The sequence below is a fragment of the Anolis carolinensis genome, chromosome 3 (assembly GCF_035594765.1).
Source record: "Anolis carolinensis isolate JA03-04 chromosome 3, rAnoCar3.1.pri, whole genome shotgun sequence".
NCBI lineage: Eukaryota > Metazoa > Chordata > Lepidosauria > Squamata > Dactyloidae > Anolis > Anolis carolinensis.
In genome coordinates this window covers 94,684,819-94,701,732 of record NC_085843.1, presented here as the reverse complement: position 1 = coordinate 94,701,732, position 16,914 = coordinate 94,684,819, and the positions used below count along the sequence as shown (strand labels likewise).

At 41.1% G+C, this 16,914-nt stretch overlaps 1 protein-coding gene across 10 annotated transcripts in view; it reads left to right on the top strand.

Annotated features, from left to right (window-relative positions):
* The window catches only part of pola1 (DNA polymerase alpha 1, catalytic subunit), a 279,719-nt gene that overhangs the window by 227,252 nt on the left and 35,553 nt on the right, over positions 1-16,914 (top strand). For 2 of the 10 annotated variants that reach the window (XR_010004266.1, XR_010004264.1), the window contains one exon: positions 11,627-12,068. The exons of 7 other annotated variants lie outside the window; for them this stretch is intronic. The gene's annotated coding sequence lies outside the window, so the exon portion shown is untranslated. Of the gene's footprint in view, positions 1-11,626; positions 12,069-16,914 lie in introns of those variants that run through there. One more of the 10 variants, XM_062975199.1, reaches the window with a different exon arrangement.

The following is a 16,914-nucleotide window of genomic DNA, read 5'->3' as shown; positions in this document are numbered from 1 at the left end:
TAGATAAATAATATATTTGTAGTATGCTACAATTATCAAGTGTATTTTTTAGCACATAACATTTTCTAGAACACATTTTGGTAGTTCTTGATAAAGGTAAAGGTTTTCCCCTGACATTAAGTCTAGTTGTGGCTGATTCTCTGGGGCTTGGTGCTTATCTCCATTTCTAAGCCAAAGAGCCGGTGTTTTCCATAAACACTTCCAAGGTCGTGTGACTGGCATCACTGCATAGAGCACCGTTACCTTCCCACCGGAGCGGTACCTATTGATCTACTCACATTTGCATGTTTTCAAACTGCTAGGTTGGCAGAAGCTGAGGCTAGCAGCGGGAGCTCATTCAAACCACTGACCTTTCGGTCAGCAAGTTCATCAGCTCAGCGGTTTAACCCACGGCGCCACTGGGGGCTCCTAGCTGTTAGTTAGAATAAGCCTTTTTCCCATAGGGCTTTAAGAGTCTTGGAGAACTTGTTAATAATGTCAGAGAAACACTTTCTCCCAGTATAATTAACTTCCTCTTTTTGCCTGAGTCTTTCAGGTGACATAACTCCAAGCACAATTTTAGAGTGGGAAAGTGGAAATACAACTAATCTGTGTTCTGCGGTTCTCGTATATGTCAGCCACATTTTTTAAATCTGGTCCTTTCTTCTGCAATGAAGAGGATGAAATGGCCCTTCTTTGTGCTGTAAGGCTGTTTGTGTTGCAGTTGTACAGTACCATTTAGTTCTAGAAGAGAAGCCTCCTGCTCAAATAGTAGAAAACATCCACAGTTTGACAATTCTTCTAAATTACTGATTTTCGGGTACTCTATCACAGACTTTAGCAGTCTCACATGAGGTCATTACCAGGAAGGAAATTTCCATTGGTTTATTCCTCCTTGCCCATAGTGAGCCATACATAAGGGATCCCAGTTGTCTCACTTCAGTTCTAGTTCAGCTACAATGACTTCCTGTTGATTTACAGGCCCAGTGTTGTGCTGGTGCTTCATAATCATTTTATTTATTTATTTATTTATTTATTTATATCCCGCTTTTCTCCCATGAGTGGGATTCAAAGCGGTGGACAGTGGTTAAAACAACAGAAATTACATAACATAACAGTACAACATCATGACCCCAAATAAAACAGATAACAATAACACATTACATAAACCATATGCAACAGGCTTAATAAATGTGACATGTACTACTAAAATTCCCTGAGCCTCAGGGAATAACCACAGGAGTGTTTCTTGCCAATCGCACCTTCATGTTGCCCACATCAATAAGGAGGGCGCTGCTCCATGCCTCATACTTTCTGGATATATAAATTAAGAAGATGGAGTTGTGCCTTCTCTCTGCTGGCATGCACTTTATGGGTGTTGAAATCTGCTTTGGAAACTTTCTTGATACCTAAGTTATTATAGCTTGGGACAAGGGAAGATATTTTTCTATTCCTAGGCATTTTCATGTATGTAGTATTATTTTAATAATCATTGGACTTTTACTATTCAAGCAATGACTGCTGTTGAGGTATTGTTTTCTACCTTATAATTTTATTGTATTTTATTACACTGATTTCACAGTCTACCAGTGATTATTGACTAGAGATTTGAACCGTCAATTATTTAGATTTTATTGAAGAATTTAGGAATTTAAGAATTAGCGAAGTATCACTGGATAATACGGTGGCTTCCAAACTATGCTGCCTTTGTAATTATGCAATTTTGATCACATCTATGGCAGATTTTATTCAAAAGTTTAGTCAGTCTCTTTGGAATTGCCCCCCGGAGCACCTATCACTACTGGAGTTGCTTTCTTTTCCCAGAGAAGCTGAATTTCTGTTGTTTCATAACCTTTTTTGTCTCCTTGTCTTTGATACTGCTGTCTCCCAGGATTGCCACATTTTTAAACGTTGCTTTCTTTTTCTCAATCACAGTTATGGCTGCTGTGTCATGGTCTACATTTTTGTCAGTTTGAATAATATTGCCATTTCCAATATTTTATTTTAAGCTTATATTCCCAGCAGTTCTTTGTAGATGCCAAATTATATTTAGTTCGTTGTTGTGATCAGTTTAAAATGGTTTGTGTATATTCAGTCTGCATAATAATAATAATAACAACAACAACAACAACAGGGTGGGGCTAGCCTGATTTCCCTGAGGACAGAGTTCCAGAGTCAGTGGGCCACCACCAAGATGGCCCTCTCCCTCGTCCCCACCAACCGTGCTTGTGACGGAGATGCAAGGAAGAGAAAGATCTAAGAGCCCATGCCGGTTTGTAGAGAGACATACGGTAACAAACATAAGCAGGACCCGAACCATTAAGGGCTTTGTAGGCCATAACCTGCACTTTGAATTGGGACCGGAACATTATCGGCAGCCCGTGGAGGTGCTTCAGAAGAGGCGTTGTACGCACCCTGTAGCTTGATCCTGTTAGCAATTTGGCTGCTGCCCTTTGTAACAGTTACAGTTTCTGGGCCATCTTCAAAGGCAGCTCCATGTAGAGTGCATTGCAGTAGTCCAATCTAGATATAACCAAGGCATGGATCACAGTGGCCAAGTCAAACTTCTTGTGGTATGGTCGCAGCTGGTGCACAAGTGTTAACTGCAAAAGCCCTCCCAGCCACCCGGGCATCAAGCATCAGCACTGAGTCCAGGAAGACCCCCAGACTTGTGTCCTCAGGGAGAATATAACCCCATCAAGAACAAGTAGCCACACTATACCTCGATCGGCTCCACAACTGACCAGGAGGACCTCTGTTTTGTCTGGATTAAGCTTCAGCTTGTTAGCCCTCATCCAATCCATCACAGTGGCCAGGCACTGACCCAGGATCCAGGAGGCTTCCTTGTAATGTAGTGGAAAAGAGTAATGCATAGAGATGACACTGAACTCCAAAACTGGGTGATCTCACCCAGCAGTTCATGTAGATGTTGAATAGCATGAAGGAGAGACTGGAACCTTGTGGGACCCCACAGGTCAATGGCCAGGGGTCCGAACAGGTGTCCCGCAGCTTCACCAACTGGGTGCAACCCACTAGGAAGGAGTGGAGCCACTGCAGAGCTGTGCCACCAAGACCCATTCTGGAGAGCTGCCCCAGAATGATACCATGGTCCAGCCTCCATTTGAGCTGTCAGATGACCGAGGTAAGGCCCGTTCAGCCTGTGATTACCCCTGCACCTCCCTCGCCAGAAGTACAGCCAGAGTTTGTCCCTGCACCTGCCTTGTCAGAGGATTCTGGATTTGGGCCTGAGATGCAACCAGAGTCTGTCCCAGTGGATTCTGGGACTAGGGATAGAATGGTTCCAAGTAGACAGTTTGAACTTCATTCCTCTAAGCAGTCAAGGCCAGACCTTCTGGTGCTAGATGGACATTCCAGTTCAGATGCTGAAAATGATAACACGGGAAGGGCTGATGAGCTTGACAGGAGAGGAGCGATAACTCAACACCAGACAGAGAGGGAATCTGTGCGAAGGAGTAGACAGCTGCTTTTGAAGTGAACTAATAAGTACTATTCTCACAGTTTGAGACCATGAATTTCCCTTAAAAAGGTCTGCTTTCTCTGACACAGTCAGAGGTGGCAATATTGCTAATCCAAGAGAGAAAGATCTTTGCTCTGTGTTCCTGTGTATTCCTGCAGCCATGTATCTTGCTTCAAGTTCCAGCCTCGCTTCGGCCTGTGAATCCAGTTGAATGTTCCAGTGACTTTGCCGTTTGGATTTCTGTTCTAGCCAAGACCCTCATCTTGTATTTCAGCATTGACTTTATACCTTGGACTATTTTGGAGTTTGATCCTGCATTCTAGTCTTGTTTGCTGTGTTTTTCGTTTGACTCATGCCTTGGAATTAATCTTGTTTGGGCTATTCTTGATACCTTTCTTGGGACTTACTTTGACATCCGGTTTGGACTATGTTTTTTGAGTGATTTTTATTGACTCTTGCTTCAAGATTTTCAAGTATTTTGCTCTTGTGGATTTAATCTCATTTTATTGACTCTGAACTTTGATTTTGCTATTGCTTGCATATAACCTCCAATAAACAGCTTGCTTGCTTATAGTCTGGGGCTCCAGTGTGGTTTTGAGGTGTCTGTGTAGCCTAGGGGTGCAACAAGGTCACACTCCCCCCGTCTAATTCTCTGCGGAGGTCATCCATCAAGGTGACCAAAGCCATCTCCGTACCATGACCAGGCTTGAAGCCAGATTGCGATGGATCTAGATAATTGGTCTCTTCCAAGAACCCCTGGAGCTGAGAAGCCACCACACGCTCTAGAACCATGATCTCGCAACAACAATAATGTTACTGTTATACAGTACTCCTTTTTTATTAGTCTGTTGCTCTTTGAACCTGAACAACCAAAGTTGCAGGATTAAAATTTATTAAACATTTATTGAAGGGTGGCTGGTTTCACACTCACCCATATAGAGGAATGTGATGGGAACATGTCTACAACTGGGCCAGTTACCAACAGGATAGTACATTAATGTGTATGTATTACAATTTGGGAAGGGGAACAGAGATATTTACATTTCCTCCACTTTCATTGAGATCATGTACCTCTAGCCCAGTAGTTCTCAACCTGGGGTCCCCAGGTGTTTTTGGCCTTCAACTTCCAGAAATCCTAACAGCTGGTAAATTGTCTGGGATTTCTGGGAGTTGTAGGCCAAAAACATATGGGGACCTCAAGGTTGAGAACTACTGCTGTAGTCCCTGCAAAAGCGAAGGGCCAACTGTACGCCTCTTTCATCTCAAACTTCAAATTGTAGAGAAGAGACAAGGAAACACAAAGGTATTAAACCATATCCTACTTACTGGTGGAAGGCTCTTTGACCTAGTGAATGATTCCGAAAGTAGTGGAAGGCAGGAAGTGATGTTTCCTCTTTCTTCTGCAGCCCTCCTCCCCTTTCCACAGTCTTCCAAGTGGTCCTCCACCTGGGAAGGATTTGGCATAAGAGGATGCAGTAAAGGAGAAAATCAGCAGCAATCAGCATACACACATGCAGTCATGCACCTTTTTATTCTCAGAAGCTTCTGCTGGATCAAAGACCTCTTTGTCAGGAAAGGAAACACAATTCACTGAGCCTTAGTATAAACTATACCTTAAATTTCCTTTTCCTTACTGTTGTCCTTTGCATCATTCTGTAAAACTAGAAATACTTTCTCAGCCTCTCAGGGTGCAGCATTTTGATTCTTAAATAACGGACAACAAGTTAACAACATAAAGTGGATGTTGGCGATTGTTGAAAATGAAGTAATGCATGATGTAGCCTTGGGTTTTCCTCTGAACTTTGACCACACCATAAAAAAATTAAAGGAAGGGGAGCAGTACTGTCAAGTACAGAATTACAGAGGGAAAAATTAATCTAAATAGTGGGGAAGAAATCTGTGTTTCATTGCATGATATTTAACAGCAACTGTAAGGAGAGGGATGTTTCTTTCTTTGTATAATGTGCAGTAGTTACAATAAACACAAGATTTCCAAATCTCAGAGGACTCTCTTGACAGTTGCTTGATAACAGCTTTTTTCACTCCTTAGTTTTGACAGTTTACGTGTGTTGCCATATCTAGTGTAAACTAAAACATCACTGTCATTCTGTTTTTCTTTTGTATGAGCCTTCCTTTGATTTTTTTTATCTTTAAATAATGAAAAAGATGGGCTTTTCATTTGTAGACTGTAAGGCAAGTTGTGTGGGAGATTAACATATGTTTATAACTTTTGAAAGATTGAAAATGACAGCAGCATGCTTCAGTTTCTTTTATAAGATCCTAGTGAAAGTGGGTTATTTAAATTATCACTTTAACCTTTTCCTGTACACTATATCAGTTCCTTCAAGAATATGAACAAAATGCCAACATACAGAATAAACAGAGTCTGGTCAAATTCCAGTATAGCCATAGCATGGGTTTTTTTTCTTTTTGATTAAGAACTTCAGAAACACCACAGGCATCACATAATAACCCACAGCAATACCACATCCTTCTACCAACTCAGTGAATATATGCACTTATTTTTATTTTGAAAAAAAATTGTTTAGAAAAGCTTTAGCATAGAAATTATAACTTGTGAATCTTATTTTTAGGGAAGAATCTTATAAGCAATCTTATTTTATTTGCAAGGAAGAAATATATACCTTTGAAAAAGGGGCTTCTTTATTACATACCTCTTTTGTAGCCATTATAAGTGCTATTTTGTAACTAACTAAAACTTTTATTTTGGTGTTTTGAAATCTTATTTAAATATCTACAAATATTTGTGCATTATTAAATTCAGTCTCCGTCTGAGAAAGGTTAGAAGACATCTTTTCCATAGTGCCAGGAGATGTCTTTGAAGCAACTAGTTTATGTACAGTAGAGTTTCTCTTTCCAACATAAATGGGCCAGCAGAACATTGGATAAGCTAAAATGTTATATAATAAGGAGGGATTAAGGAAACACCTATTAAATGCCAGATTACATTATGAATTTACAAGTTACACACCAAAACATGTTTTACAACAAGTCGGCCACTTGTTTGGGAGCGTGGCTTCACTTGTGTTGTTTTTGGACGTATTGGCCCGCTGCGCATTGCTGCCTAGAAAAACAGCTGTGGATCCAGGTGGGAGGCAGACTGCATTGGATAATACAGAAGGTTGGATAAGCGAAGGTTGGATAAGTGAAACTCTACTGTATATATCCCTTTATCTGTTTCTTGATACAGCCTTATGCACCTCAATCAACTTCTCCCATAATTTCAGTTGTGATCTCCCCATAGAAATGATAGGAGACATTTATGTACACATTTGAGTCCATATTTTTCAATGGAGCTATGTACATTTGGTCACAATGTTTGGCAACTTTGAATGTTGTACATCGGGATTTTATATTGTCTGTGTTACACAGATGTCATCTTTGTCCCTGTTACTTTTTTGAGTGATGATTCCAAAAATAAACCTTTTCAATTAATATTCATTAAAGTTGGTGATAAAGAGTTTGACTCTTTGATTTGCATATATGAAATACATAGGCATTATGAGGTAGAAGGAAAATCATAACGAACAATATATTTGATCTGAGACTGTCGTAATTTTCTAGAATTGTCACCAGGTTTCTTCTATCATCAGACCAGATTTTGCTTGAGCGCAGCAAAGCACCCAGTGTCGTCATCTGGCATGTTGCAGACAAATTCCAATTACTTTTCTGCTTCAAGCTATTGTTAAACACTAAGAGCTAGCTGACAGTAAAATTATAAATACAGGTGTTGTCACACTACACTATAATCAGAATTTTAATTTGAATTTTCATTTGTAAAGCCTTTTTTTACATGAAAATAGGAGTGGAATTAGTTTTATTGACAGTAAAAAGACATTTTGAAAGCTTCCTAAATCATTACCTGTATTTAGAATTGGGGGGGAAATTGTATATGTCCATGTAAAGAGAACAGTTTTATTATCACATATTTACTCATTATTTTAGGTGGTAAATAAAACTAGGCAGATGTGTTTGACACATGATTGACGTAACTCAGTAGGTTTTCACTTCATTAGAACAATACTGAACTGCAAATATATATTTACTTTTGTTTAGTTCTGCCACTACTAATATAAGCCTGCGACAAAATCTTTAGTCAAATTAAGTAGAGCCTGTTGAGAGTCCACATGTAACATGAAACTTTCGGTTTGGTAATTTTCTCCTCTTAGCTAAATCCATCCCTTTCTTCTCCCCCATCCCGCCTCCCTGGAAGTTGGAGTGGTTCCCCCTTCTCAAGACACCCTTTTTTTCCCTCCAGGCATTTAGTGTCGTGTCTGCCAGATTTCAGTGATGAACAGCGAATTGCTTTTAAAGTGGGCATTATGCCAGTTCAGCAGCACAATGGAAAACCAATCTTCCTCCATTCTACTTTTGATGCTGTTATTGTAGCATTTTAGATAACTGCTGCCACAAAAAAAGATGTGCTCAATTGCTACCAGTTAGTCAAGTTAAATCCAGAGTAGCATTAAAATTACTCTGAAAACTGTTTGTCAGAGGTCATGTGTTGTCTGTATCTACAGTACATAGGATAGATGCTCTCTTCTGTGGAAGGCTTTTTATTTATATATATCTTTTTCATTTTGCTTTATTATTACAGTGACTGACCAGCTCTCTAAATAGCCCTTCACTAGCTGTTTACTTATTGTCTCCACCTTGGTGTTGAAAAAATGTGTCAAACAAATGTTGAAAAGTTTCTCTAAAGTGCTGGAAATAGCAGGAGAGTAAGTTGTCCAGGGTCCTAGAGTTTGTACAGTGTGAAAGCAAGAAAGAGAGAGAGCATGCATGTAAGAGCATAATTCTCTGGTTTCTGTAACAAGATTACTGTTTTCTTCTCTTTATCCCCACTCTTCAATGACTGGGTTCACTTTAGCTTTTTTTAATAGCGCAAATGGAATTCATCCACTTTTTTTTTTTTTTGCTCTCTTATCCTTCAGCATCACCTCTGTTTTTCCTTCTGCTCAAAATGTTTGTGAATGAAACATTTGGTTTGCTACTCGCAAAACATGTAGAATCTGGAGATGACAGCTGTTTGTATTGGCAGACTTAACTATTTTGCAAAATAATAAAATGTAAGTCTCTTTTATGTTGTTATTTTCTTCATATATGTGTATACAGGAAACCAGTGTTAGTTGATTTTAATTACTATTTAATTACTATTATGCTAACTTATGATTTTCTTTTTGCGTGTCTTTGGGATATATGTATCACGCTAAGGAAGGGGACAACTATTGTTCTTTCTTGAAGATTGGTTTTGATAGCTTGGAAAATTAGCTTTTTCTTCCTAATCTCTGTGAATGCACACAATATGGTGTTGCTCGCCTACGCAGGCTCCAACGGAAAGCTTTCCCAGCTGTGATCTTTCAAATCTTTCAAATACCTCTGTCACCTCTACACCAGTTCGATGATGAGGAACTCAACAAGAACATTGCAGAATAAATTCTCTCTTAGTCTGTCCTCTCTTTGAGGCTGGCTCTCTTGCCAAACCCGGAGGCATACTGCATTGACCTGCCTTCCCCAGCGGATAACATCAGGGCATTCTCTGACCCAATGATCCACATGGCAGATGCCCTAGGTCTCAGAATCAAGCATATCTTCAAGGCCGTTACAGACCCAGTTTTTAAGAGTGCAGGCTGAAGCCCATCGGCAACTCTCCTACCCTTCTTACTGTACCTTCTTGAGGTTATTCAGACCTCATGGACAAATCCATCATCCATGCCACCCACTTCAAAATGCATCGAAGCCTGGTACCAGACAGAGGACAAAGGTCAGGACTGGCTCAAGTACCATCCAGACTCAAACTCAGTCATAGTGAAAGACTCTCAGTCATCAGGGAACCTTTTTGTTTTACTCAGTGGGTCATAAATTTTACTCCGCCGCATCCCTGCTAACCAGAATCTTTTAACTACAGAGCCTGCTTGGGTGTGTATCAGCAGATACTCAGGGAAAAGCACAACCCTTCCATGCCAAACTCTCTGAAGAAGACAGAGTGGTGCTCTCCACACTCCCAACAGGAGGCTACCTTGCTAGCACACTATCAAATTCAAATGTCAAAACATACCACTGACATAGCTAGAAAAATAATTGCCATTGCGATCTGCACTATACCTGGCTGCATTCGTCTGGTCTTTCGACATCATCTCAGCAAGTTATCGAGGACGTGCCTTTTGACATACTGTGCCTCTTCAATGCTGGAACCGATGACAAACTGAAGTCAAATCAGGACTTCAAACTGCTTGCAGCGAAGTGTGGGATGCAGCCACAAACTCAACCTCAGAAATCTCTCTGGCACCAGCACAGATTCAAATGGTATAACCAACACATTTATAATCAACATCACAAGACATCTCCGACCCCAACAATGCAACCACCACACTGGCATCAACAGGGCCAAAAGCATCTAAATGGACCTGGTAACAACCAACCCAAACATTGGATTTGACAGTGTGCCCAACGATACCATGTCTCTATCACCTACCAATGACATGACTACGTCAGAAAAACCAAGTCCCCTGCCTCAACTAAACCCCGAGGCCCTCAAGAACCCTCTATTCTGTGACCGCCTTTCTCTCTATACCAACACTTGTAGGAGCATTACCTCAGATGTATGGGTGCTCAAGATTGTACAGAATGGCTACGCCTTGGAGTTTGAGGAACTGCCTCTGACAGAAAATATCCTTGACATCCAAACCTTGCAGGCAGTGATCAAAGAAGTACGATCCCTACTCGCCAAGGGCGCTATTCACCCGGTCCCTTCGGAAAACGACGCAGTAGCCTTCTTCTCCAGGTACTTTACCATCCCCAAGAAGATGGACGCCTCTGCACCATCCTGAGCCTGCAAGACTTGAACACTTTCTTACTACCAAAAAAGTTCAGAATGGTCATGATATTGTTCATCCTGCCACTGCTCCACAAAGTGACTTGTTTGCTACTATCAATCTCCGTGACTCGTTCTTCCATGTTGCAGTACATCAGGGTCACCGCCTTTTCCTCTCCTTCAGACTGTTACAATAAACTTATCAGTTTACCATTCTTTTCTTCGGCCTGGCCACAGCACCTCAAATATTTACAAAGTGCAGCATACCTACGCAGACACCACGTCATGCTTTTCCCTTACCTGGACGATTGGCTTATCGTTGCACGATCACCAAGGATCCTCAAATCCAATGTGAAAGTCACCCCGTCGCTTTTAGATTCCCTCAGCCTCCGACTGAACACTGAGAAATTACATCTCACCCCGACAACCTCAATAAAGTTTATCGTCCCAAAGAGCCCATCTCCCCAAAGAAAGGTTTTCTGCACTGCAAAAAGAAATACAGCTCTACCAATCCATTGCCAAGTCCAAGCCAGGTCCATCCAAGTGCTCCTAGGCCACATGCATCAACAGTAGCCATCACACCATTTGCCAGATTTTGTCTTCGACCACTACAGAGGTAGTTTATGGACCACTTCAGCCCAACCTGCCACCACAACTCCTGGTTCCTGACGATCCCAAGGCCAGTATTGAGATCCCTGACATGGTGGAATCATCACCACAAGGTCTGCCGAGGAGTGCCTATCCATGCCCCACAACCAATGGTTATGATCATCAACCTTCGGATGGGGAGTCCACATGGAAGATCTGACTATTCAGGACCTATGTTCCCACGAAGAGTCAAAGCACCATATCAACTACCTCAAACTTAGCGATCTTCAAAGCTCTTTGAGCATTATCTTGTCTGGTCTCACAAAAGACTATCCAGATTTTAATGGGCAACACAATGTCCATGTATTACATCAACAAATAGGGAGACACTGGGTCGAGGAAACTTCTGCCATTGACACTCAAGATCTGGGATTGGTGCATCAAACACACCATAACCCTGACAGCCCTACACCTTCCAGGAACCCAAAACGACCTCACACACTCACTCAGCAAATCCATAACATCTTCCCACGAGTGGACACTTGATCAGACAAAACTCCACCTCCTATTCGACAGATGGGGCTGGACAGACATCAATTTCTTCAGAACATTCTGTGAGCGGTCCACAAACTTGACAAAGAAATCATATGCCTACATGATCTCACGGTTTTAAGCCTTCCTTCTATCCTGACAAGACCCATCACCCAAGTCATCGTCAGTATTCAACTTCTTACTTACCTTGTCAGATCAAGACCTGGCTCCATCCTCCATCAAAACCTACCTCGCAGCCATCTCCTGGTCCATGCAAGAACAAGGCCATCCTTCTCTCTTCCAGAGCCACTTCATCAAGATGTTCCTGAAAGGGTATAACAACCTGCACTTTCCCGTCTGGCCCTTGGCTGACGCTTCTAACTTATACTCTCCCAGATCTCTGGACCTCCATTCAAGCCACTCACCACATCAGACCTCTGTCAACTCTCCTGGAAAGTGGCTTTTCTTGTCACTATCACCTCAGCACACTGCCCATCAAAGTTAGTAGCCCTAGGGCTCGATGAGCCTTACCTCATCTTCCACAGGGACTGTGTGGTACTCCACATCTTGGAAACATCTCCATTGGAGCCTGTGCAGGCGCTGTAACTCCATACTGTGTGGATTCACAGAAGACCACTCGAAGAAACATGGTTAAAGGTAAGCAACCTGTCCTTAATCTTGATTGTCTTGAGTACTACTTGATGGATGATAGTTCGTTCAAGACTACAGGAGCAAAGTCTGCCAAATATTCTTTAGCAACAGATGATATTAAGCAGATTGGATAACACCAAAACTAGAAATGATTGTTCCAGAGAGAAAGGAGGAGTAAATTCTCTGCTAATTCCCATGGACACTATTCCTGTTACTCATAACAGACACATACAACATCTACAATCTGTACAGGAAAACAAAACTGATACCTTGCATACTACCAATGAAAACTGCTTGTCTCACAGATCCCAACCTCTCGTCTATCCAACTTTCTATACAAGACATGTAGCTATCCAGACTAAAGGAAAGAGAGCCTCTTAAATTCTGTTCTGGCAATCCAAAATCTAACATTTCCTGTGCGTAAAGTTGACAAAATTTGCACAAACTACAAACCTCACCCACAAGCATCGAACCAAAAAAAATCTGTTGAAATTTTAAATTGATATTTGTTACCCTGCTACTGCAACTAATTCTCCACATGTAGGGGTTAGAATGTTGGACCTAGACACAAGAGCCGTGAAATTCCTTGTGTGCCCTTTGTCTTCTCTCTGTACAAAGTGGTAGAAAAGCCTCTTGAAGTGGGAGATTGACTATATCCCTTGTATTCAGATGTGAACCAAGACATTGGGCATTCATTGGGTTTGATTCTGGGAAAATACGCTCCTATTCCAAACATTTCAGAAGCAAAGCGGGTGACCCAGGCATCGATGAAGCCAAGCATGAATTATCAGGACTGATTGAAACCAGAAGCACCACAAGAGACGTTTGCCATCAAATCAATAATATCAGGAAGGCACCTTTAGGCACCTTTAGGGACGAGGGAAAGGGCTTTCTCGATGGTGGCCCCCTGCCTTTGGAATACCCTCCCCAAACAGATAAGACAAGCCCCATCAATATCCTCTTTCCGCAGGGACCTGAAGAACTGGTGGTTCCAGCAGGCCTTTGAAAATGATTAGTTCTAATTGCTACCCTGACTCTTGGCCAGGACCCTGCTTGCACTTTATCCATCTCCTGGCCTGATACATTATTGCACTAGCCCAATCCCTTAACAACTGCTCAACAAGCCTTGCGATTGAGTATCCCAGGCCCTCTCCTGGCCCTCTTTACCCATGTCACGTGCTGCACTAACCCTGGCCTTAGCCTCTACCCCTGGTCTCAGCCTCTCATAGCTGCTTAGGCCCTCCCTAGAATCCCGTCCATTGACAATTGCACCCAATGGACTGGTACTGAAACAGGTTTAATTTTAAATGAATATGTTGTGCTAATAGTAATTGTGTTGATGTTTTATTATGGCTGTGTTGTATGTTACGCTAATAGTAATTGTGTTGATGTTTTTATTATGGTTGTGTTGTATGTTTCTTATTCTGGTAAGTGAATGTTTTACCTATGATGGAAACTGCCCTGAGTCCCCTCGGGGAGATAGAGCCGTATACAAATAAATTATTATTATTATTATTATTATTATTATTATTATTATTATTATTATTATTAAAGTACATTGAAATAATCAGGTTTTCAGGTATTTCCAGAATGTGGCCAAGATAGGGGCTAGTCTAATTTCTCTTGGGAGGGAGTTCCAGAGCTGAGGGGCCACCACTGAGAAGGCCCTTTCCCTCGTCCCCACCAACTGTATTTGGGACATGGCGATCTTAAAGTTCACGCACGTTCATAGTAGAAAATGCGAATAGTTGAAAATGCAATCGGAAAGATAGGCTGGACCCAAACCGTTTAGGGCTTTATAGGTTTGACATTAGACACCTCTTGCTTTCCTGGCTTACTGACTCAGGAACTCTGAACGTTGCTTGGGAACAGGACCTCTGAAAGTTTTTCAACATGGTTTCAGAGGATGTCATTTGTGTGTTATAGAAATCGCAAAAAATCTGTATCTCACTCATAGAGGTCCATGAATGAGCCTGAGGATGACTCTGAACCTTTTGAAAAAAATTCCATGACAGTTTCCTTCCTTTTGCTTTTAATTTGTTCGCTCCACGTATAGGAGCAGAGCCTCCGGTGGCTCAGTGTGTTAAAGCACTGAGCTGCTGAACTTGCAGACCAAAAGGTCCCAGGTTCAAACCCGGGGAGCGGAGTGAGCCCCCGCTTTTAGCTCCAGCTTCTGCCAACCTAGCAGTTCGAAAACATGCCAATGTGAGTAGATCAATAGGTACCGCTCCGGCGGGAAGGTAACAGCGCTCCATGCAGTCATGCCGGCCACATGGCCTTGGAGATGTCTACGGACAACGCCGGCTCTTCGGCTTAGAAATGGAGATGAACACCAACCCCCAGAGTCAGACATGACTGGACTTAATGTCAGGGGAAACCTTTACCTTTACCTACGTATAGGAGCAAGAGATGCTATTGTATATGGTAAAATAATGTGCACTTATCATTGCTGGTTATTGTGATTATCTGGTAAAACATGTAAGCCATGTTTTACCAATACCTCCGGTAGTCAGGGATTTTTTTTTTTTTTGTGAGAAGGAGCCTTCATTTTAAAAAGCTGGAACTTTATCAAAAACTAGATTTCACCAAACACAAAAATTTGCCTTTAGACATCTCACAAGATTGCTTATTATTACATTGCCCACCAACAAAAAACTTCTAATATTTTGAAGCAGTTCATGAGGAATAGATAGCTGTGCCATTTCTCCTCAAGATGTGACACGACGAAGCTTCTTTCTGTGCGATCAGTTCTTGATTTTTGTCCAAAGCTTGCACACAGATGCCATCAAAGATAATTTCCAATTCTTTGGCAAGCCTGACTTCAACTAGAAGGAAAAATTTGTTACTCTGTACATAGGTAGAGCACTTCTGATGCTTTGGTGAAGAAAGAAACTCCATGTATCATTGTGACTCATTGCTTTCTATATTGGCATCAAGGAATTTGCCAACAGAAAGAAATCTTGTCTAATACTGTGAAAGCTGTCAATTTCATCAGAATCTGGGCTTTTTACAACATTCTGTCAAGAAATGGGATCAAAATATAAAGCTCTTTTCCACTACATTGAAGTTCACTACTTTTGGGGGTATTAAGTGTTGAAGAAATAAAATGTTTAGTCTCAAGTTGAAAAAGTCAATTGAATGGGTTGTTTTTGTGACATAAGCATTTACATAACTCTAGTTGATTGAATTAATCAACTCTAGCTGAGATTGTAAATTGAATGTTGACCTCAGTGCTACCCTAGAAATCTCTTGGGTCTGATCCATTAACATGGTTTTACGGACACTAGGGACTTAGTACTTTGTGTTAATTCTGGCAGCAAGTAGCAGGATGATAGTAGGGAAACACACAGAGAATTTCTCATAGCTGGAAGGATGTCTCACATAAACCTTGTATGACTCAGGTCATCCAGTGGGTCCTTTCACAGCAGGTCCAAGATATAAATATTATACAACTGGACAATGTAAATTAAGTTTCCAGTGTAAAAAAAGAAGAATGTATGAATCATTGAATTTTTGATGCTGTGTTTCATCAGAAATCTAACATGGGATTAGTTCACTGATGAAAGATATTTCAATATAATATTCCAACCAATGCCACTAATAATTTGTTGTTATACCTCTGCTTCTTTCATCTAGATTTTATAGAGAAATTGGCACAGAATTGTTCATTATAGCTACATAAGCAACTCTTTCATGGTTACTTGTTTACCAGGTTATACAGTGCTGCCATAACTCACCCTCTGGAGTAAAATAATTAAGACATTGAGGAGTCAGATGTCCAGGAATGTCCAGCTCCTAATGATGGTCTAAATCCAATGGTTAGTTCCAGCTAGAATATTCCGAGAACTTCTGTACTTGTGACTTTAACATATTCTTGTTGAAAAAATGAGTCTACTTTATTTGGAACTAAATATTGGATTTAGCTTATAACCCAGAAATATGGATGTAAGTAGAAAAGACAGGGAAATTGCAGAGAAATGAAAAGAGTTATTTTCATATGGATTCCCTCAAAAGAAGAAGCAGAAACACGAAACATTCTGTCAGCTCATATTGTCAGTGTGATGCAACAGCTAAAAAAGCCAATGGGCTGCATCAAAAGGAGTCTAGTGTCTACATTGAGGGAAGTCATGGTGTCTCTCTATTCAGCTTTGTTTCTGGGCACTACAGTTTAAAAGAGATATTGACAAGCTGGAAAGTGTCCAGAGGAGGGCAACTAAAACAATCAAAGGTCTAGTGACAATTCCTGTGAGGAGCATCTTAAAGAACTGGGTATGTTTAGTCTGCAGAAGAGAGGGTTGATAGCCATGTATAAATATGTGAAAAGATGTCATAAGGAAGATTTCTGCTGTCCTGGAAACTAGGACTCAGAGCAATGGGTTCAAATTACAGGAAAGGAGATTCCACCTGAACATTAGGAAGAACTTCCTGACCATAAGACCTATACAGCAGTGGAACTCTCTGTCGTGGAGTGTAGTGGAGGCTCCTACTTTGGAAGCTTTTAAACAGGCTAGATGGCCATCTGTCGGGGCTGATTTGATTGTGCTTTTCCTGCATGGCAGGGGTTTGGACTAAATGGCCCATGTGGCCTCTTCCAACTTTATGATTCTATGGTGTATATATATGTAAGTAAATTATAATATTGTCACAGTCAGTCACCATTACAAAAAACTTTTTCCATATAATCTCATACCATTCTAATGATTCATGTTTTCATATCCTTTACATTTCTGTAGTTATCTGCTACTTATACATATCCAGTTTTCCCCTTCCCTCTTCCTCCTTCCGGGAACAGTTGTACCTCTTCTCTTCATATTATTTTATTCGTTCGTTCATGAAGATTCTCTCATTCAAT